Raw genomic sequence first — 22,735 nt, 5'->3', positions numbered from 1 at the left:
GAATGACTTCCGGACTCTTCGGGGTGCGATGTTTCAAAACGCTCATAGTCGGGTAAAAGGGAATAAAGGGAAAACATTTTAAATAAAGAGAGAGTGTGATAGTATCACAACTGCAGAAAAGGGAGGACACTATGATGGGACTGTATGTTAATAGACTGTGAGTAGTACTCAGAAGTACGAAGGAAACAAACAATCGTTTGAGAGTAAACACGAGGAAATCTGCAGATGCTGCAGTCCTGACGAAGGGTCTCGGCCCGAAACGTCGACATCGCTTCTCCCTATAGATGCTGCCTAGCCTGCTGTGTTCTACCAGCATTTTGTGTGTGTTCTCGTTTGAGTGTATTTGGTACAGATCTCCCATCACAAAAAGGAATACAACGCACAGAGACAGTGACAGATCGGGAGATAAATTTTGCACAGCTGCCATATTAACACGGTTGTTGTCACAGGCAACTTCATGGGAACTTCCTCGCGTTAAGAGGTTTAGACGTGACAGAGTCTCTCAGTTGTGCCCAGGAAGGAGTCCTGGCACAATAAACGGGCAGGCTGTGGAGCGAACAATCCATCCTAGAACTGGTACTGGAAAGTGAGATCGGTCAGTTGACAGGTCTCTCCGCGGGTCAGTATTTCAGAACGATAGAGCACAGCTATTCCACATTTACTAATACCTTCCTCTAGCATAGTACGGATTTTTTTAAATTGATGTTATTAGGTAGGATCTTGGTAGGCGAATTTGGGAAGTGATGGTACAACAGAAATGTGGAAATTGTTAATGGAGAACTAGACTGTATTCAGTATACGCTACTTCCATTGAGGAGGCGAGTGGATGACCGTGTAACGTAACCCCGGTTGATAAGAGATATGAAACACCTCTTCAAGAAGAAGAAATAATTATACTAAAGGTTTTGGAAGAAAGGATCAGGCAGGGCTATAGAAAGTCACAATGTAGCCAGGAGGGTATTATCAATGGACTTAGAAGTGTTAGAAAGGGACACGAGAAGGCCTCGGAGAGCCGCATTAAGGTTGGTGGCAAACAGAGGGATGAGAGTGGGAGAGATCAGCGACAAAAGTGCAAGCGTATGTTTGCAATGCAAGGAGACATTGAAGGTCCTTAATGATACTTTGCTTCGATATCTCCCAGTGAGAGCGACATTGATGAATGTGGATACAGCGAAAAAGGGCAGTTGTACTGCGACATGCAGACGCTTAGAAATACGAGCTGCAAATTGGGAAAACATTAAAATAAATCTTTCCCCGGTGCAAGAAGGGATGTAATCCAGGCAATTAGAGAAAGCTAGCGAAGGTTTTGCTGGGATTTTGGACATGAGATTTGCGCCAACAGTGCCCACAGAGAATAACAAATGCTATGTCTTTATTCAAGAAATATAATGTAGTCCTGAGAATTACAGGCCAATGAGTCTTCGGTCAGTAGTGGGCAAGCTATTGGACAGGTTCTCAGAGTCACAATTTTTGAGTCTCTGGAGACGAGTATCCTGGTTGGGGAGTGTCAGCATAGTTTTCTGAGGGCAGCTCGTCCCTTTGGAGCCAATATGGATTCCATGAAAAAGTGAAATGTAGGCAGATGAAGTCAGAACAGTCGATCTGAGGTATATTAATTATCAAGGTATTTTACTGAGTTCCCTATGGTACAGGCATTCGGAACGTCACTAGGCCTGGGATCCTGTGATACATGGATGCATAGATTCAGAACTGGCTAACCAAGGGAAGGCCGATTTGGCAGTGGGTGGGGATGTTCCGCAAGGAAGGTATATTCTTTAGTCCACTCTGCTACTATATCGAGACTCTGCTATTACAGTGTTCTGAGAGAACGAGATTAATGAGACCGTCCTGCAGCACTTGGATAACTTACTGAGTTTGGGCTGATGATGAAAACAAAAATACTGAATCCAGACTGAAACCGCAAGCTCTCTAAACCGACATCCTCTTAATTCATTACAGGGCAGATGCTGCGATTACATGAAAACAATATTTTCCAATAGAACCGTGCAACTCAGAACAAACATTTTAAATTATTCAGCAGCATCCTTTAGTACTCCCGAAATAAACCAGTTTCCCAAAATGCGAATTTCAAATTCTCAACTCAAGTACATACGATTTGTCTTAACATAAATTTACCTTTGAACAGCGGGTTTACCCAAACTAGAATAGATAAACTAATATATTGATCCTTTCAACCTTAATTTCACATGGCCAGTGTGGAATCCGTGTCTCACTCTGAAATAAATACCACAGCAAACAAACGAAATAACGCAATCGAAATACGTAGGTAAGGCAAAGCAAATTCTCAGCTCGACGTTTCTTCCTTCAAACTGTGGTCGGTTTCTGGCGTATATAGAATAAACATTTAATTCTTCGAGTGAAACTCTTTGTCAAATATTATAAACAACAAAAAGAAACCAGATGCGGGTGATGGCGCCCCCCTCCCCCAGACTAAGACTTTATATATGTCGAAAAAAGAAGCTGTCTCTGATATTCACATGTTCCTGGAAATGTATTTTAACCAATGAAGCAGACATTAGCAGGCAGTTAGATCGTATCCTGAAAGAAAGGATTAATTCATGTATATTTTCAATACAATCCTAACACTCACAAGACTAGTCTTCCGTTGATTCGCGCACGCATTACCTCTGTTTCTCTTTGAACTGAACTTATAAATGTCCGGTTCTTGTGCAATATTTCACATTCTCAATAGATTCAAATTTAAACTATCGCAGAACATTACATACTAACAGCTAACAAATAAACTATGATTAGTATCATAAAACATTTTAGAAGTCCTTTCCTGTCTAAAGTAGAGGGAAGCTTCAATTTATGTACCTTCCGCAAGTTAGCATTCAAAATATTAAAATCATCACGTAACCACGTGACCAAATCTCTAACGCCTTAAACTTACTCTCACCTCCAATCATGACCAAAGATAGGACTGAGACCAAGTAAACGATTTGCTGCATACTATCCGTCTCAATCATCGTCATTACCACCGTTAAAGTAACAGATTTGGACTGTACTGTGAACTTTATCACACGCACCTTCAATTGGTTACTATAGTCTTTTACGCCTTAGCGATGGAGTGAAAGTATATTCCTTTAGTGTGATACCTCCTTTATAATTGGAGGGCGGAACTGAGGATGATGGCGCTTAATAGAGACTGCATTTCTTGCATCTTCTGAAACAGGTCCATTTCTACCTTTAATATCATTCTTTCCTCCATTTCAGCGTTCTTTTGAAGACTGTGGACTGGAGTTACACGCCATAGAAACATATAAAACTATGAAACCGGTAGATAAGATAGACAGGTAATTGTTTCCACTGGTAGATGAGACTAGCCTTGGGGATGTAGCCTCACGATTTAGGTTGTGGGCGGAGATGAGGAACTGATTTCCCAGTAAGTGGCGAATCTGGGGTATTCTCTGACCAGATGAAGCAGAGCAGGCTACACCAGTAGGGGAATTAACAGTTATTGAGAAATACATGTAGGTGGAGATCACTCCATGATCAGATCGAGTATACATTTCTCATCACTGTTTGTTCATAGCGAGTCAAGAAATCTAGGAGGGTGCACACAGGTTCAGACAATCAAAGTTATTTGTCGGTAAATAGCGATGTCTTGCTTAAATTTAGAGAAGATTCGTTGTTCAATTTCTGAACCTACACAAGACTCTCTAACATTGTGGGGACCATTTGTAGATTATATTAAACACCTTGATTTGCTATTAAACACAGATGTTGGCTAGTAATATGTTTTATTACAGAATAAGCATTTTTTCCTTTTTTCCTTCTTTACCAAACAGCTTTTTTTTTATAGTGGTTTTAGATTTTTTTGTATAATAAAATTAACGCTTTTCAATTTTACGATTAAATTTAATTTACATGAATATGTGGTATTGAGACTATAATTGTGATTTCAATATATTGTAATTGATATATGATATATATCCTCTTGTACTCGGTCTTCCTTTATATAAGAAATCAATAAAAATATTAAAAAAGAAAACAAAAAGAAAGAAAAAAGCAGTTGCACTGGGCAGTTCCACTCTCACGCTCTCAAAAGACTTGTTCTATTGGCATGAAGGAACTTCAAGATTGGAGAACTCCTCGGCTGCAGCGTTTAACCATGACGCCTTCTGTGCCTTGTTTTGCCATTCGCTCTCCATGAAGGTTTCTGCACCGCCTTCTTCATAAATGCATCTTGTAGTTGCTCTCATCCGCCGAGTCCGGGAACTAGCTTCAAATGCTTGAGTAAGCAAACTCACGAGGGTTCACGTTTCCTGACTACCCTCACCTGGTTGAGCTCGCATGTCGAAGCGCCGTACTGGGGGTTGCCACTCTCAGATGCAAACAGTTACCTGAAGCGACCGGTAGGAGCTGGATGTCAGGAGGGGCCTAAAAGTGGACGAGCTGCCTCTGGGTAGAGTACCACAGGCCCGCCACCAGAGGCGCAAATAAGTAACTGTTTATAACATTTTAAAATGTAGAGGCTTGGAGATTTTATTTTGTCACGAAACTTCAGGAACACATATACATTTATTACATTTTACCCGTTTAAAAAAAAACTCCCTGTCATTAACACAGAGCCACTGTGCTCTGTAAAGATCAGATTTGTTACGTATTTAGTGCAAGTATTACATGCTATGAAAGTTATTATTTATTATTATTTCTCAAATTATCAGCTTCAGTTTCGTGACAAAATAAAATCACCAAGACTTTCATTTTAAAATGTTATAAATAGTTAAACGGCTGGTAGCGCAGTGTCATCCGGGCGAGAGGTCCCGAGTTGAATCGAGCCGACACGCCTGCACGCTCTCCATCTTTGCTGGGTTAAGAGCTAGTGACCTCTTAAAAAAACTCACGCGGCCAACCAAACCACTGCTGTAACTTGACTCGTACACGATTTCCCAATACAACATGGAAGGAAATCGTCTGCTAAATCGAAAATTCCAGATGCGACATCCCTTTCGTAATATGAAGTTAACGTATATGTGTTCCTGAAGATGGGAGACCCACGATACACTGAGCCGTTAGTAATTCAATGCGGGTTGTAGTTGATGATATTTAGCATGATAAATATTTGCGATATTTCGTTGACCAGCACAATAACAACATTTTCAGGATGACAACGGCAGGAGAGACGCAATCTGGAATTTTGTAGTAGAGTTGGCTGAACAACACTTTCCAGCAAGTGAATAGCCCTGTGTCCTTAGATAACTCCAATTGAAGATCCTGATCAACCATCCTCACACGCTTGAAAATTGGTGCAGTTTCCTGCATTCTCATTTAAATCAGATAGTAATTATGATTATATTGCAAGTTTTATTGTTTGATTTTGCAACCATTTGCCTGACCCTTGATTGACTGAACGATATTATAACCCTGAACCGGGTGAATATTTCTCGACATCTATGTCTCACTTTCTGGAGAATTTACACTTACCTTCCTCCAGCGTCATAGAAACATAGAAAACCGGCCCTTGCTCCCACAAGGCTCTGCGGAATATGTCCTTACATTGGAAATAGCTCTCTATTTTTCTAAGCTCCATGTACCTGTCCAGGAGTCTCTGAAAAGACCCTACCGTATCTGCCTCCACCGCCGTCACCGGCAGCCCGTTCCACGCTATCAGCATCACTGTGGGGAAAAAAAAACTTACCGCTAACATCTCCTCAGACCCTAGTTCCAAGCACCTTAAAACTGTGCCCTCTCGTGCTAGCCATTTCAGTCCTGGGGAAAAAAGCCTCTGATTATCCACAGGATCAATGCCTCTCATCATTTCATACACTATATCAGATCACCGCACACCCTCGATTGCTCCAAATAAAAATGTCCGAGTTCACCAACCTATTCTGAAAACGCATGCTCCCTAATCCAGGTAACATCTTTGTAAATTCCCTCTGCACATTTTCTATGGTTTCCACATCCTTCCTATAGATGGATAAAAAAGAAAGATCTTCATGTTGTCACCTAACACACCTCCAGCCTTCCTCCTTAGTAACTTCCTCCGTCCGCAACGGGGATACAATTCTCTACACACCCCCAGCCCTTTCTGCAGGTATCATTTCACTCCCTTGTTCACTATCCCTCCAGACTAATCTCTTTACTGGCACTTATCAGTGCAAGTGTTACATGTGCCCTAACTTCATCTGCAAGTCCTTCTTCATTCCAGATTTTTCAGGCCCTATATACAGTAGATTTCGGTACCTCTTTGTCGAACAGTATCGCTTCACATTCACCCTCTAAAAATCCATGCCTTTTGACATTGGCGCATGAATGTGGAAAGATTCCCCAGGGTTCCTATCCAGACGGATCTGCGGCAGGTCCATAAGAACGGAGCCCAGTGAATCCCAGGTAGGCTGGCAAAATGAGTTTCTAACTGCCTTGAAACAGGATGCATAGATTGACGTTGGAGACTTGGTCTGTGACTCGCCTCCTAAAATATCCTACCTTGTGTCCACAGATTACACGAAACAAGTGTACGATGGGATGTACCACACTTAAATCTTCAGCAACTCAATTGGGCTATTGATGCCTTCCAGCAAAGGACCCCGCTTCATCACATTTCATTCTGCAGTGTTTAACGAAACTGGTGTCGAGGTGGAAAATGAGAAGGTACTGAAAGGAGAAACGGAACAGAGACAGTCATGGTCACAGATTATTACTACAGAGAAATAGGCTCTTCTGTGCATCTAGCTCATCCCTCTATGATCTTCTTCTTTGCCCTGTTTATCTGCATCCTCCGCTCTCTCTCATCCACGTACCGACACAACCTTAACTGAAATGAAACAATTGAATCCGAATCTACCAGTTAGGCTTGCAGTTCCTTCCACACGCGCTCGACCCTCGGAGTGAATAACATCTGCTGCATACACTTCTTGCATACTTTAACTTTCTCCCCAAGTCTAATTATAGATTCACTCAAAGGATAGAACATAGAACATAGAAATCTATAGCATATCACAAGCCCGTCGGTCCACAATGCTGTGCCGACCATGTAACCCACTCTAGAAACTCCCTAGACTTTCCCGAGCGTATCGCCCTCTATTTCTGTCAGCTCCGTGTACTTGTCTAAAAGTCTCTTGAAAGACCCAATTGTATCCGCTTTCACCGCCGCTGCCGGAAGTGCATTCCATGCACACACGACTCTTTGTGAAAACTTTCCCTGGTATCTTCTCTGTACCATTCCCTAGCATCTTCAGCCTGTGTCCTCTTGTGCTAGCCATCTCAGCCCTGAGGGAAGAAAATAACCTCTTACTATGCACACGATCAATGCCTCTCATCATCTTATACTCCTCTATCAGGTAATCTCTCAACCTCTTTCACTACATTGAGAAAAGGCCAAGTACACACAAACTGTTCACCTACGGTACGCCCTCAGACCCGGGAAAATCCTTGTAAATCTACTCTGCACTCGATTTCTGGTATCCATACCCCTTCTCTATAGTGTCTGTAGTATTGACCCTGGATGGGGAATATCTGGCAGCATTCACCCTTTTAATTTCCCGAACTTTTACTTGCAAATTAATGAAGTTCATTGATATTTCAGAACTGAAAGTAGGTGGACAGAGAATCCCACGATATTCCATCTGTGGCCTCACCAACGTGTTGAGCAGATTCAGCATAACGGCCCAACTCGTGTACTCCGTGATCTGATTATGAAGGTCAATGTGATGAAAGGTCAGCCTGAGCCGATCAGCTCGTGACGCCGATTTGCTGTAATTATCGATCTGTATCTCCAGGTCTCTTTTTAAATACTGCACACTAAAGTCCACCCAATCAGTATGTGCGCCTTGACGTGTTGCATCTTTTCTCACAACGCAGACCATGTTTTCACCACGTGTTTGTATTAAATTCCACCTGCATTTTTCAGCCCATTTCCCAGCCAGTCAACATCAAGCTCCATACTTAGATAGAAAACAAAAAGCTCACTGCCAGATGCTATGGTCAAATAAAGACGTACAAAAAAGTTGGATGAACTTGGATAGAGTTCCTGGCTAAAACAATGCTCCCAACCTAGGAGCCCTCCTCAATTATTCTGATTCAGATATCTACTTCGACATCAAAGTCATTAGCATGCATGATAAATAACAACCGGACTAACACCAATCCCTGTTGTAGCCTTCTCAGAATCAAAGAATCAACCATCGACTCTCTATTATTCCAGAAAAGAACGTTCATCAGTCCGTCCACAAGCCGCATTTAAATTCGTATGGGTGCATAACTTTTTTTCTTAGAAAGGTCACTGGAATATTACTTTCGATATCTTTTGTATGCTGAGAAGAACATACGTACAGCGAGTTTTATCTTGATACATGTCATCAGGAGATACTGTGACTTTTTTCATACAAATGACTCTAAACGACTGAAACCAGCGACTGAAAAAAAATGATCCTATCTTCCCCCTCAATAAAATGAGCTACATTTCACCTGCCAAGCTACTGCCCCGCCATCAATGTCAGACGCGAATATGATCCGCTGAGTGGGGCAAAATAAATCTGTTTGAAGTTGATTGTCCATGCTGACTGTTCAGGAAGATTGTCTAAGTTAGAAACAACACTGATCATAAATTGACCCATTTCAACAGCGGACGTCAGATATCTTGGAAAGTACATTAGCTACTTGCACACTATATTTTGTTTAAAAGTTAATAACTTGTAACATCCCTTGGGGATACGAATTCATGGCATGGTGATAGAGTGAGAAATACTCTTTAATGTCTGTGTTTGTGTAGCTGGTTGTCCCTAATGAGAAGAATGATAACCACACTAATTGCTTCAGTGGAATTGTTCACACTTGTATATAACTCCGTAAAACTAGACACCAGTGCATATGATCAGTTGGATCGTTCCGTACAACTGAACGCTGCCTCTAACGGATTATGGGGTAGCCAGCGATTTACTACATCGCACGCGTTTTCTACCCTGCAATTGTAGCGATCGGTATCCCTGGTAATAGTCACTCAATGTATGGTGCCGTCATCATTTTCCTTTTGTTCTGTCACACTGTTTGGACTTCTACTGAGGACAGATGCTATCATGGTCTGAAATCTGTTTCCAGAATTGAAGATTCAAGCATGTGATAGTTTCTTTATTTAGATTCCATATCTTTTCTTTTTATTTCTTTTAGTCAATTGCGTTGATGCCGATATTGCCATAGTTCCGTAGCTTACTGAACCGACAGTGATCACTCTTCTTGATCCGAAGTATTTCAGCTGATAGGACAGTCGAATAAACATAAACCACTAAACTATAACTGACGTTGGTGACGCTATTGCCATAGTTCCATAGTTTCAACTTGCTCAGCTTTCTGAACCGATAGACGTCGCATTTCCAGATAGGAAAAAAATGCCATTGGAAAAATGGTGGGAGTTCTGAAAGTGGGAGATCCTATCTCGGGGAACATGTGGACTCTCCAAATGCATCACCCGTTACCTGGTTGGGATGGCAACAGCGGATCTGATGGTGGTTATCGTTGCTGCTTTAGTGGAACAAATCAACAATATTTACATTTATTCCAGATTCCTGCTCATCACTCCTGTGTGCGCCGTGACGAGTGTATTATTTATTATGACGAGGGACTTTTCTGTTTGGTTTAGGGTCAGTTTTACCTTCGATCGTTTCATTGCAATATGTTGTCGAAAACTCGGGGAACGATACTGCACTGAGAGAACAGCAACGGTGGTTATAGTGACCGTGGTTATAGTGAGCTGCGGGAAAAGTGTCCCCATTTACTTTGCCATTGAACCTTACGTCATTATTGAAAACATACCGTGGCGTTGCGCCTTCTCACATAAATATGCTACTTTACTCTTGTGGAAAGGATCCGAATTGCTGGATAGCATTGTTACACCTTTGCTACCAATTGGCTTAATTCTTGTCTTCAATGGTTAACAATCAGACATATAATTGCGGCAAATAGAGTCAGCAGAGGGCTTCGGAGGAGCAGTGATAATCTTAAAGATACCGAGGTGGAAAACCGCAGAAAACCGATGATATTATTGTTTGCAATTTCTGCTAATTTCATATTACTTTGGATGCCCTATGTAGCTCATTCCCTAAAATGGCAATTGGAAAAGTACTTTTATAAGGACAGATATTTTAGTTCCCCGGTATATATACTATAGCAATTTGGGTTCACGTTGCAAACTCTCAGTGTGTTCACCAATACTTGTATGTATATACTGACCCAGAGGAAATTCAGACAAGAGCTGAAAGATGGAATGATGTATGTGTTTACGTTAAATGGCCATCTGTGTAGATAATTGTGTAATAATTGGTATTCAGAAGAGTTTTAAATCACATCGGGAGGTTTGGCAAAATGTCATAAAATCAAACAATCATGTCCCTGGTCATCCTGAAATGAGTGGTTTCCAAACAATCGCAGAGACTTAATAATCATCCGTTAAACGGTATCGCAGAATAAAAGACAGGACCAGCAGGCTCCTGGACAGATTTATCAACCAGGCTACCAAACTGATTAACTCACGCTAATTTGAGTGTTGTTCTATGTCACATTGACTGTTCCATTTATTATAAATTATTATAAATTAATGCGATTGCTCATTGCACATTTAGACGGACACGTAACCTAAAGGTTTTATTCCTCATGTATGTGAAGGATGTAGGAATTCAAGTCAATTCAGTCACTGGGAGGTGGGCGTGAAATGACTTCCGGACTCTTCGGGGTGCGATGTTTCAGCGATAAAAGTGCAAGCGTGTGATTGGAGTGCAAGGAGACAATGAAGGCCCTTAATGATACTTTGCTTCGATATTTCCTTCCTTTCTTCCTTCCTACCTTCCTTCCTTCCTTCCTTCTTTCCTTCCTTCCTTCCTTTCTTTCATTCTTTCTTTCCTTCTTTCTTTCTTTCTTTCTTTCTTTCTTTCTTTCTTTCTTTCTTTCTTTCTTTCTTTCTTTCTTTCTTTCTTTCTTTCTCTCTTTCTTTCTTTTTCTTTTTTTATTTCTTTTTCCAATATTTTATTAATTTCAAATGCAGCATTCATGAGGATATTTATTATAAATCAAAATAAGATACCGACAAATGCACTATAACTAGATTACAGCGATATAATCACAGTAACCCATATTCATGCTCCATCAAATACAATAAATTGACTTAGGAAATCCAACAGTATGTTTAATTTAATTATTAAAATGTAAACCCACTACCAAGACAAAACTGGTTGGTGAAAAAAAAGAGTACGTTGCCATACAGTGTTTTATAATAATAGTTGCCCAGATCATTATTTTAATAACAGTAACAATTCAAATTTAAAATAAAAATATTTCAGAAAGGGTTAACGTTTGAAAATCTTGGTTGGAATGAGAAATCGAACAACGAAACTTCTCTAAATTTAAAAATGACATAATATCACATTAAGCATTTGTATGGGGGGGGGCGCAACCTCCTCTTTAAGCAAGATCACCCTCCCAGCCATTAGAGAAATAAAGGCCGGTACCCGCAAATGAGAAGGCTCCAAAATTATATTTCTTTCCTCAACAATATCAAATAAAGCAGTCAAAGGATTGGGCTTAAAATTAACTTTCAGAAGTACAGAAACATTTTGAAGGCCCTTAATGATACTTTGCTTCGGTATTCTCCAGTGAGTGCGACATTGATGAATGTGAATACAGCGAGAAAGGGAAGTTGTACTGGGTCATGCCGACTCTTAGAATTACGAGCTGGAAACTGGCAAAACATTAAAATAAATCTTTCCCCGCTGCAAAACGGGATGTAATCCAGGTGATTGGCGAAAGTGAGCGAAGGTATTGCTGGGCCTTTGGACACAGCATTTGCGTCATCACTGGCCACAGAGAATGGCAAATGTTATTTATTTATTCAAGAAATGTAAATTAGCCCTGAGAATTACAGTGCAGTGTGTCTGCGGTCAGTAGTGGGCAAGCTATTGGAAAGGTTCTTATAGACAGAACGTATCAGTATCTGGAGAAACCTATCCTGTTTGTGTAGAGTCAGCGTAGTTTTCTGAGGGCAGGTCGTCGCTGATGTGCCAGAATGAATTCCATGAAAATGTGAAAAGTAAGCAGATGAAGTCAGAACAGTAGACCTGAGGTATATTAATTGTTAAGGTGTTTGTCTGGGTTTCCTATGGTGCACGCATTCAGAACGTCAGTTGGTCTGGGATCTAGTGAAACCTGGCTGCATAGATTTAGAACCGGCTATCGAATGGAAAGCCGATTTGGCAGTGGATGGAGATGTTCCGGCAGGAAGGTATAATATTTAGTTCACTCTCCAACGATATCTAGACTCTGCTCTTTTACTGTTCTGAGAGACGAACATTACTCACGTCCTGCAGCAGTTGAATATTTTACTGAGTTAGGGCTGATGACGAAAGCAAAAAATACTGAATCCAGACTGAAACATACAGCTCGAACCATATCATTAAGTTTGCCTATGACACGACCGTGGTGGGTCTCATCAGCAAGAATGACGAGATAGCTTACAGAGAGGAGGTTCAGCGGCTAACGGACTGGTGCAGAGCCAACAATCTGGCTCTGAATGTGAACAAAACAAAAGAGATGGTCGTTGACTTCTGGAGGACACGGACCGTCCACTCCCCACTGAACATCGACGGCTACTCCGTAGAGATCGTTAAAAGCATCAAATTTCACCTGGTCACCTGGCGAAGAATTTCACCTGGTACCTCAACACCAGCTCCATAGCAAAGAAAGCCCATCAACGTCTCTACCATCTGCGAAGACTGAAAAAGTCCATCTCCTAACCCCCATCCTCAACACAATCTGCAGGGGTTGTATTGAGAGCATCCTGAGCAGCTGCATCACTGCCTGGTTCGCTAATTGCACCTTCTCGGATCGCAAGAACCTGCAGTGGATAGTGATGTCAGCTGAGAAGATCATCGGGATCTCTCTTCCCGCCATTACGGACATCTACACTACACGCTGCATCCGCAAAGCAAACAGCATTATGAAGGATCCCACGGACCACTCATTCAAACTCTTCCCCCTCCTGCCGTCTGGTAAAAGACACCGAAACATTCGGGCTTTCGCGACCGGACTATGCAACTGTTTCTTCCCCCCAGGCTATCAGACACTTCAATACCCAGAGCCTGGACTGACATCTTACTGACCTGTTTATTATTTATTGTAATGCTTGCTCTGTTTTGTGCACTTTATGCAGTCCTGTGTATGTCTGTAGTCTAGTGTAGTTGTTTTTTTCTCTCTCGCTCTGTTGTTCTTTACGTAGTTCAGTCTAGTTTTTATACTGTGTCATGTAACACCATGGTCCTGAAAAGCGTTGTCTCATTTTTACTATGTACTGCACCAGCAGTTATGGTCGAAATGACAATAAAAGTGACTTGACTTGACTTGACTTGAACTGCACGCTCTCTAAACTGAAATCCCGTTTATTCTTAACAGGGCAGATGCTATGATTACATCAAAACAGTATTTTCCATTACAACCGTACAACTCAGAACCAGCATTTCAAATTATTCAACAACATCCTTTTGTGCTCCCGAAGTAAACCAGCCTCCCAGAATGCGAATTTCAAATTCGCAATTCAAGTACATACGAATTTGTCTTAATGCCAATTTACGTTTGAACAACGGGCTTATCCTAACTGGAATAGATAAATTAATTTCTCGATCACTTTAACCTTGATTTCACATGGCCGGTGTGGAATTCGTGTCTCACTCTGAAATCAATACCAAAGCAAACAAACAAAAGAACACAATCTTAATACATAGGTAAGGCAAAGCAAATTCTAAGCCCAACGGTTCTGCCTTCCAAACTGTCGTCGGTTACCGGCGTATATAGAATAATCATTTAATTCCTAGAGAGAAAATCCTTACCAAATGTTCTACAGAACAAAGTGAAGCCAGATGTGATGATTGTGGCCCCCATGCACTAAGACTTTATACATGTGGAAAAAAGCAGTCTCTGATATTCACATGTTCCTTCAAATTTATTTTAACCAATGAAGCAGACATTAGTAGGCAGTTAGATCTTATTCTGACAGAAAGGATAAAATTTAATATCTTTTCAATACAATCCTGACATTCAGATGACTAGCTTTCCGTTGATTCGCGTACGCATTACCTTTGTTTCTCTTTGAACTGAACTCACAAATGTCCAGTCCGCGTGCAATATTTTACATGCTCAATGCGATCACACTTTAAAATATTGCGGAGCATGACATACTAACAGCTAACACATACTCTATGATTAGAATTATAAAATATTTACCAACTACTTTCGATTCTATAGCAAACGGACGCTTGTATTTATGTACCGTCCGCAAGTTAGCATTCAAAATATTGAAATCAGGACGCCAGCACGCGACTGAATTTCTAAAGTTTTAAACATTCTCTTAACTCCTCTCACTGAACAAAGATAGGGCTGAGACTAAGTGAACGATTTGTTGCACAATATCAGTCTCAATAATCATCATAAGCACCGTTAAAGTAACAGATTTGGACTCTACTGGAACCTTTATAACACGCACCTCCAATTGGTTACTATAGTCTTTAACGCCTTAGCGATGGAGTGAAAGTATATTCGTTTAGTGTGATACCTCCTTTATAATCGGAGGGCGGAGCTGAGGATGATGGCGCCTAATGGAGAATGCATTTCTTGCATCTTCTGAAACAGGTCCATTTCTATCTTTAATATCAGTTTTTCTTCCTTTTCAGCGTTCTTTTGAAGACTGTGGACTGGAGTTACACGCCATAGAAACATATAAAATTATGAAACCGATAGATAAGATAGACAGTGAATTGTTTCCACTGGGAGATGAGACTAGCCTTGGGGATATAGCCTCACGATTTAGGTTGTGGACGGAGATGAGGAGGAACTGCTTTTCCCAGAGAGTGGCGATTCTGGGGTATTCTCTGCCCAATGAAGCAGAGCAGGCTATCCTAGTAGGGGAATTAACGGTTATTGAGAAAGGAAATGTAGGTGGAGATGACTCCATTGTCAGATCGGGCAATACTTTTCCCATTAGTATCTGTTCATAGAGTCAAGGATTCTTGAAGGGTGCACACAGGTAGATAGGTGGATAGTAGGTAGAAGCTCTGCAAGTCCAAAGGACCTGGATCTGTGTAATTGGAGTGGATACCTTCAGAAACAACTGTTAGGAAATGGAAAATTGCCGCAATATGTGGAGTCTGTCGGTCACCCTGGCTGTGGAGGAAAAACTGCTGGGAATGCTGTTATCGATCTACTGTCAGAGAGGTGACAGCAGGAGGAGCAAATCGAATCACACTGATAAGGGTACATCAACTTAAGGAAATTGTTATATATATCGGTGCATGTGTGCTCGAGACGATCCTTGAGAGCTTTTCCAATCTACCAACCATCAGAGAGCACTACGTGGCCTAGATGCCTCCGAGGAGAGGAAATTAACTACAATGTGCTTGCATCCAAATATGCACTTAGCTTTACGAGATATACAACGACATGATGGAAAAACACGTAAACGTTTGAAGAACGCAATAACGATTATTATGGGTCATGACAAAGGGTCAAAGGGTCATGACACACTGGTCAAAAGTTACCACAGGAGAGATGAACATCACACTGCATTTGCATCCACTTAATGGACTGTGTTCCCAGGTAAGTGTGGAGCAGCATTAGAGCTGGACCATTTATGAACAGAAATCTCAAATAGATCGTTGAGGACAGCGGCGTCTCACAGAACCGATGAATCTAAAACGGTACTGGAACCTACACATACCGAGCCATGGGTGCTGAAGAGGATGAGTAGAGCGTGGGAAAAGGAAACACACAGACCAGTAAAACTCCCTAATGGGAAGGTGATGCCTGTTAAATATCAGTCTATCTGGAACATTGAGTGTAGGGGACATTCCTGCCATACTATCAAAGGGCAAATTAGGGCAGAGGAAATGGAACACGGCTGGGAACAGGGAGAACTAAAGGTGGAGTAATTAAATGGTGCAACTATGGTCAAGGGGGGGAACATTAAGAGAGAATGTCCAATCCTGAGACATGAAAGATCAGAGCAAGGCGGTTCACCCTTGAAGGGGCCAGAAAGACCTATAACACATAATAACATGGTGGACGCACCATCATCCAGGGAATTGTACGCTGAGTCTGAATAACGGTATCAGGCCTCACCAACATGAGTGTGTGAAAAAAATTGGGATGAAACAGGAAGACCTCTAGTTAGTGGAAAGTTTTCAATCCGCCCTGTTGCCTTTTTATGGACACTGCTATACCGTCAACACCATTATTTAAAAAAAAACAATCTTCAAGATGCAATATAATGTCATCTTACGAGGATTCACAGGGCATTCACAAGTGGGACATATGAGTGCACCATTGGAAATTAGGATAAGAAACATGGCGTTGAAATATTCAGCAGTGTTGGTGAAATAACTCCGGCAGCGGCAACAGATAATGGGGAGTGATAAAAGCCTGCTTTGTTTTGACCCAGTTAATTGCATGGTTTGGAAGATGCAAATGACATGAATTCATACAGAATACATGGACCCCAGTAGCAGAACATGAGGACAGAATACGCACAATGTGGACAAAACCGGAGGAGGTGAGCAATGATCAAAAGGTGCAGCAAATTATTGCATAGAACTCAAACGCATTTACAAGGCACAAACATGAATGCGGAAGGACCGCTGACAGTTTCTGCATTCAAGTTCCAGTCCCCAAACCACAGAAGCAATATGGGTGTCCAAAAAATTAAACACACAGGAAGAAGTAGGTAAGGTAATACAGAGTTTGCTGCAATAAGGGGTACTGAGGACGGTAACCTCCACTAATAACTCACCATATGGCCAGTGAAGAAATCGGCTGGTAGCTGCAGGTTCACAATAGGCTTTTGTAAGCTGAATAAAACAACTCTTTAACAGTCCCAAATGCTGCAACTAGTCGCAATACAGTGGTCAAACAGAATGAAAGAGCGCAATGGCTGACACATTCACACATAAATAATGGATTTTGGTCTATCCTATTAGACTACAGTTTGCATTTGCCTTTCAGTGGCAGCAGTATACCTGGATTGTCCTACAGGACGGTTTCCATAATCCCCAGTCTCTATTTCACCAGCTCTTATGGGAAGATTTAAAACGGTTTTCAAAGCTCGAGTGCTTGGTACAACATGTAGGTTATCTACTAATGGAGACTGAAACCAAGCAGGAACATTATAGAACCATGGAACCATAGAACACTACAACGGAGTACAGGCTCTTCAGCGCTCCATGTTGTGCCGACCCATACAATCATGAGAAAAAGTACTAAACTCACACTACCCCAAAACCGTCCATTTTTCTTTAATCCATGTTTCTGTCCAAGAGGCTCTTAAATACCCCTAAAGTTTTCGCCTCCACCACCATCCCTGGCAAGTCATTATAGGCACTCACAGCCCTCTGTCCAAAGATCTTACCCCTGATGTCTCCCCTAAACTTCCCTCTCTTAATTTTGTACATATGCCCTCTGGTGTTTGCTATTGGTGCCCTGAGAAACAGGTACTCACTATTCAACATATCTATGCCTCTCATAATCTTGTAGACCTCTATCAAGTCCCCTCTCATTCTTCTACGCTCCGAAGAGAAAAGTCCCAGCTCTGCTAACCTTGCTTCTTATGATTGTTCTCCAAACCAGGCAACATCTTGGTAAATCTCCTCTGCACCCTCTCCATAGATTACACGTCCTTCTTATAATGAGTTGACCAGAATTGAACACAATACTATAAGTGCGATCTCACCAGAGATTTGTAGTGTTGCAGCATGACCTCTCCACCTTGAACTAATTTCCCTGTTAATAAAGCCTAGCCTAGTATTAACTACACTATCAACCTGTGCAGCGACCTTAGTGGTTGTCTGGATTTGAACCCCAAGGTTCCTTTGTTCATCCACACTATTAACTAACTGACCATTAACCCAGTACTCAGTCTTCTGGTATATCCTTCCAAAATGCATCACCTCACAATTGAGCGGATTGAACTCCATCTGCCATTTTTCTGTCCATCTCTGCAGCCTGTCTATATCCTCTTGTAACCTTCGACAACCTACAACTCCATCGACAACTCCTGCAATCTTCGTGTCATCCGCAGACTTACTCACCCATCCTTCCGCCTCTACATCCAGGTCATTTATAAAAATCAGAAATAACTGGGGTCCCAGGACAGATCCCTGCGGCATACCACTGGTCACCGACATCCAGGCAGAATACTTTTCTTCCACAACTATACTCTGCTTTCTACCTTTAAACCATTTTTTTACCCAGACAGCCAAGGTTCCACTTATTCCATGCCTCATAACTTTTTGGATGAGTCTGTCATGAGCACTTTGTCAAATGCTTTGCTAAAGCCCATGTAGACCACATCTATTGTCATACCCTCATCAATTTCTTTTGTTACCTCTTCAAAATTCTCAATCAGGCTCGTGAGGCACGATCTTCCCTTCACAAAGTCATGTTGACTATCCATGAGTAAACTGTACTTCTCCAAATGCTCGTAGATCCTATCCTTAAGAATCCTTTCCAGTAGTTTGCAGATAACCCACGTAAGACTCACCGATCTATAGTTCCCAGGTTTCTCCTATTACCTTTTTTAAACAATGGAACTACATTTGCCATTCTCCAGTCCTCCGGCGTTTCCCCTGCAGCCAAAGAGGATTCAAAGATCATAGCTAATGTTCCTGCCATCTCTTCTCTCAATTCCCACAACAACCTGGGGTGTATCATATCCCGCCCTGGGGATTTATCAATCTTGTTGTTTTTAAGAAGATCCAGCACGTCTTCTTCCTTAATCTCCACATTGTCCAGCACACGGGCCCGCTCTACTTCGAGCTCATCCTGATCAAGATCCTTTTCACTTGTGAATACTGAAGCAAAGTATTCATTTAGGACCTCCCCAACCTCCTCCGCCTCCAGGCTCATGTTGCCTTCTTTATCCTTTACCGCACCCACCTTCGTTCTCGTCATCCTTCTATTCTTCACATACGCATAGAACGCCTTGGGGTTCTCCTTCATATCGTGTTCAAGGTAAGGCAAATGCACTTACATAAATTAGTTTCAGTCCTTATTTCATTATTTCCTGATGGCACTTTATGCGGTTCGTCTGTGCCCCTGCTCTTTAGTGCACCTTGTGATGAGTCAACCGTGTGAAAACAACACAATATATAAACTCATGCAATATGGTTACTCGGTTCAGTCGTATTTCAGATTAATCTTAGGAATTGGGAAGACATTTCATGCAGGTTCCTTTGCCGTGGAATTCTTCTTGTGTTAACCGGGTTGGTTTGAGTTCTCAGAAACTCTTGATCTCCTGGTACTTTTGCGCACAGTAGTGTCAAGAGTTGATAGAGAATGGTGCAAAACCAAAACTTCCAGTGAACCGTCGTTCTGTGGGCGAAAATCGCCGTTTTAATATTGAACGTTATAGTCGAATGGCCAACCCGGTTCAATCTGATAAGGCAACTGTAACTCTGATATCCCAAGTTACAATGGCGTGCGTAAGGAAGCATCTCTGAACACGCAACACATCGAAACTTGAAATCGATAGTCTTCAGCAGCAGCAGACCATGAACATGCACTCAGTGGTTACTATACTAAGTAGAACAGGTATCTAATTACGAGGTCATTGAATGTGGGACCGATTGCTATGACACTTAGATATTTTGACGGCAGTATGGCACAGAGAATTTGACGTGTTGTCAATTTCTTAACAAAATTTCACTGTGAGTACTTCTAAGCTCACAACAGCGGAAAGAGCCATCTAAATTCACTCTTGTTCCGCACGTATAAATGTTGATGAAGAGTGAATAGAAGGAAATAGTTGACTTCTCAGCCGGTGGTGTAATCGCACCAGCACTGGACTTCGAGGCGAGAGGTCCCATGTTCGAACCCGGATGGCTCGGTGGAGGCTGTCCGTCCGTTCTGGATTAAGCGTCGAGCTAGCAACTTGGCCAGGAAAAAGAAAAGCAGAGCAACCGGTAATATACAAGCAAGATTGCGCCACGAGGTGCGGATAGGAATAATAATAAAAATGATCTTCTGCTCGAATCACAGAATAAGAAAATTAATTATATATGCACTTTTAATTTTAATTAAGAGTGCTGCAGCGTAATTTATTGCACGATATTTGTATTTTATAAACATATAAATATCGTTATGATTGTACGCGATATTTGAAAGGTCATGGCTGGAATCCTGCACACAATTATTTTCTTCATACAAAAGGTTCATTAATTGCAATGCTGGATGTGCAAGAAAGTGGCGCAAAAATCCTACTGATTTTATCCACCACCTTATTCGGACGCATCGCATTGGAAATGTGTGTTCGTACTGTGTATTTAGAACGAATTATTGGAATACTGCATTGAAGAACGAAGTGGGGCATAGGACATTTTAAATCAGAGATTTTCCATATGACAATGGAAGAAGATTGACCAAGAACCACCTAATCATGGTTGATGCCATATTCACATTCAATGTCATTACCGTGGTCACGGAAGATCAAGAGCACGAGGACAAGATTGGCGAAAAGTAATGGGAAATCAGAAAAGTTTAAGTTGTCAGATCAACTACAGTTATCATTTAAACAGGTTGAGTGAACTCGCCCTTTTCTCCTTGGAGCGACGGAGGATGAGAGGTGACCTGATAGAGGTATATAAGATGATGCGAGTCATTGATTGTGTGAATAGTCAGAAGCTTTTTCTCAGGGCTGAAATGTTTGCAACAGAAGGACGCAGGTTTAAGGTGCTGGGGAGTACGTGCCGAGGGGATGTTAGGGGTAAGTTCTTTACTCAGAGAGTAGTGAGTGCTTGAAATGAGTTGCCGGTTGTGGTGGTGGAGGCGGATACCATCGGGTCTTTTAAGAGACTTTTGGATAGGTACCTGGAGCTTATAAGATGGAGGGCTGTGGGTAAGCCTAGTAATTTCTAAGGTAGAGCCATGTTCAGCACAACTTTGTGAGCCGAAGGGTCTGTGTTTTGCTGTAGGTTCTCTATGTTTCGATGTTTTCGTAAATCTCCTCGAAGCAATTTATTTTGAGAAGTTAATATTCTCTATGAGGAATGTAAAGCTTATTGTTAAGTCAATAAATGAGCAGTGAAGTCAATCTGAATAAAATACTTGTAAAGTTATGAGGATAAACGACATTTATTTAGACAGCAAATAGCGAAGAAAACTTTCTGCAAAAAGGACAGAGAGGCGGAGACTGTAAGTGAAGTTACTGGAAGTTACGGAACAACACGTCACATAGACTCGGCGATCGTCATTTCAAAGTATATAGGTGGTACATTAAATTCCGGCGTTGAAGATATTTCACCTGAGTCAGGGGTCATTTGGGAGGAAAGTGAAACTGTGAACACTACGGCGTCATCACACATTCAGGGAATCAGAAATCGAAGAAATGCAGCTGTTAAACCAGCATAAATTATTGTGTTGGGGAGGAAGCATTAAGAAGAAGGACGCCTCACGTCTTAATAAGCTGATAAGGAAGGCGGGCTCTGTCGTGGGCAAAGTACTGGAGAGTTTAACATCGGTAGCTGAGCGAAGGGCGCTGAGTAGGCTACGGTCAATTATGGAAAACCCTGAACATCCTCTACATAGCACCATCCAGAGACAGAGAAGCAGTTTCAGCGACAGGTTACTGTCGATGCAATGCTCCTCAGACAGGATGAAGAGGTCAATACTCCCCAATGCCATTAGGCTTTACAATTCAACTGCCAGGACTTAAGAACTTTTTTTTTAAAGCTATTATTAATGCTTTTTGAGTTAGTGATTTAGATGCATATCATATTATTACTGAGTTAAGTATTGTATGTAATGAGTTTTTGCTACAACAAGTGTATGGGACATTGGAAAAAATGTTGAATTTCCCCATGGGGATGAATAAAGTATCTATCTATCTATCTATCTATCTATCTATCTATCTATCTATCTATCTATCTATCTATCTATCTATCTATCTATCTATCTATCTATCTATCTATCTATCTATCTATCTATCTATCTAAACCTATTTGCAAGATGTAATCCCGAGTCCGCAGCAAAGCCAAATACAATAAGGATTAGCTGAGAAACACCAGAAATATCCTGACTTGAAAAAGGAAATTGAAAGACTGTGGTACATGAACAGTGTGTAAATTGTATCAGTTTTAATATCTACAGATTGTTTTATTCCCAACTGACTACACAATAACATTAAGCAATTAGATCTACACGACAGTATTCATGTAAATCTCCAGAAAGCCAGAAAACCTAACAGCACTAGAACTGTCCGAAAGCTTATCGCCATTGAGAAGTAAGTCTGCTCGTCTATCTCCACACGGCGAGTTTGACCAGTTTTAGCTGAGAAATAATAATAATAATAATAATAATAATAATAATAATAATAATAATAATAATAATAATAATAATAATAATAATAATAATAATACGATTCTATTAGAGTGAAATGCAGTAGATGCAACATGCACATTGCTCGGATGGGAATTTATTAGAAATCTGGAAGTGAGATGGCATTTCTTTCATTAAGAGCGGTGGCGGCTGGGGAGGGGGCAGTTCATAGAAAACTGCATATTTACAAAGAGTATATATGAGTTCTGCCGTGTAAAGCATTTCTCCGCAACAGGTTTATCTCATGTGAAAGACTAGTGCAAGGTTTACTGAGAGCACGTGCAGTCTGCTAATTTTCTTTTTCATTTCATTCTTATGCAAAAGATGAAGTAATGAATGAGAGGCATTTCCGCCAGTTTGCTCTTGAACGTCC

Source organism: Hemitrygon akajei, unplaced genomic scaffold (assembly GCF_048418815.1).
Source record: "Hemitrygon akajei unplaced genomic scaffold, sHemAka1.3 Scf000165, whole genome shotgun sequence".
Classification (NCBI taxonomy): domain Eukaryota; kingdom Metazoa; phylum Chordata; class Chondrichthyes; order Myliobatiformes; family Dasyatidae; genus Hemitrygon; species Hemitrygon akajei.
The sequence above is the reverse complement of the archived record's forward strand: the minus strand, read 5'-3'. Positions refer to the sequence as shown.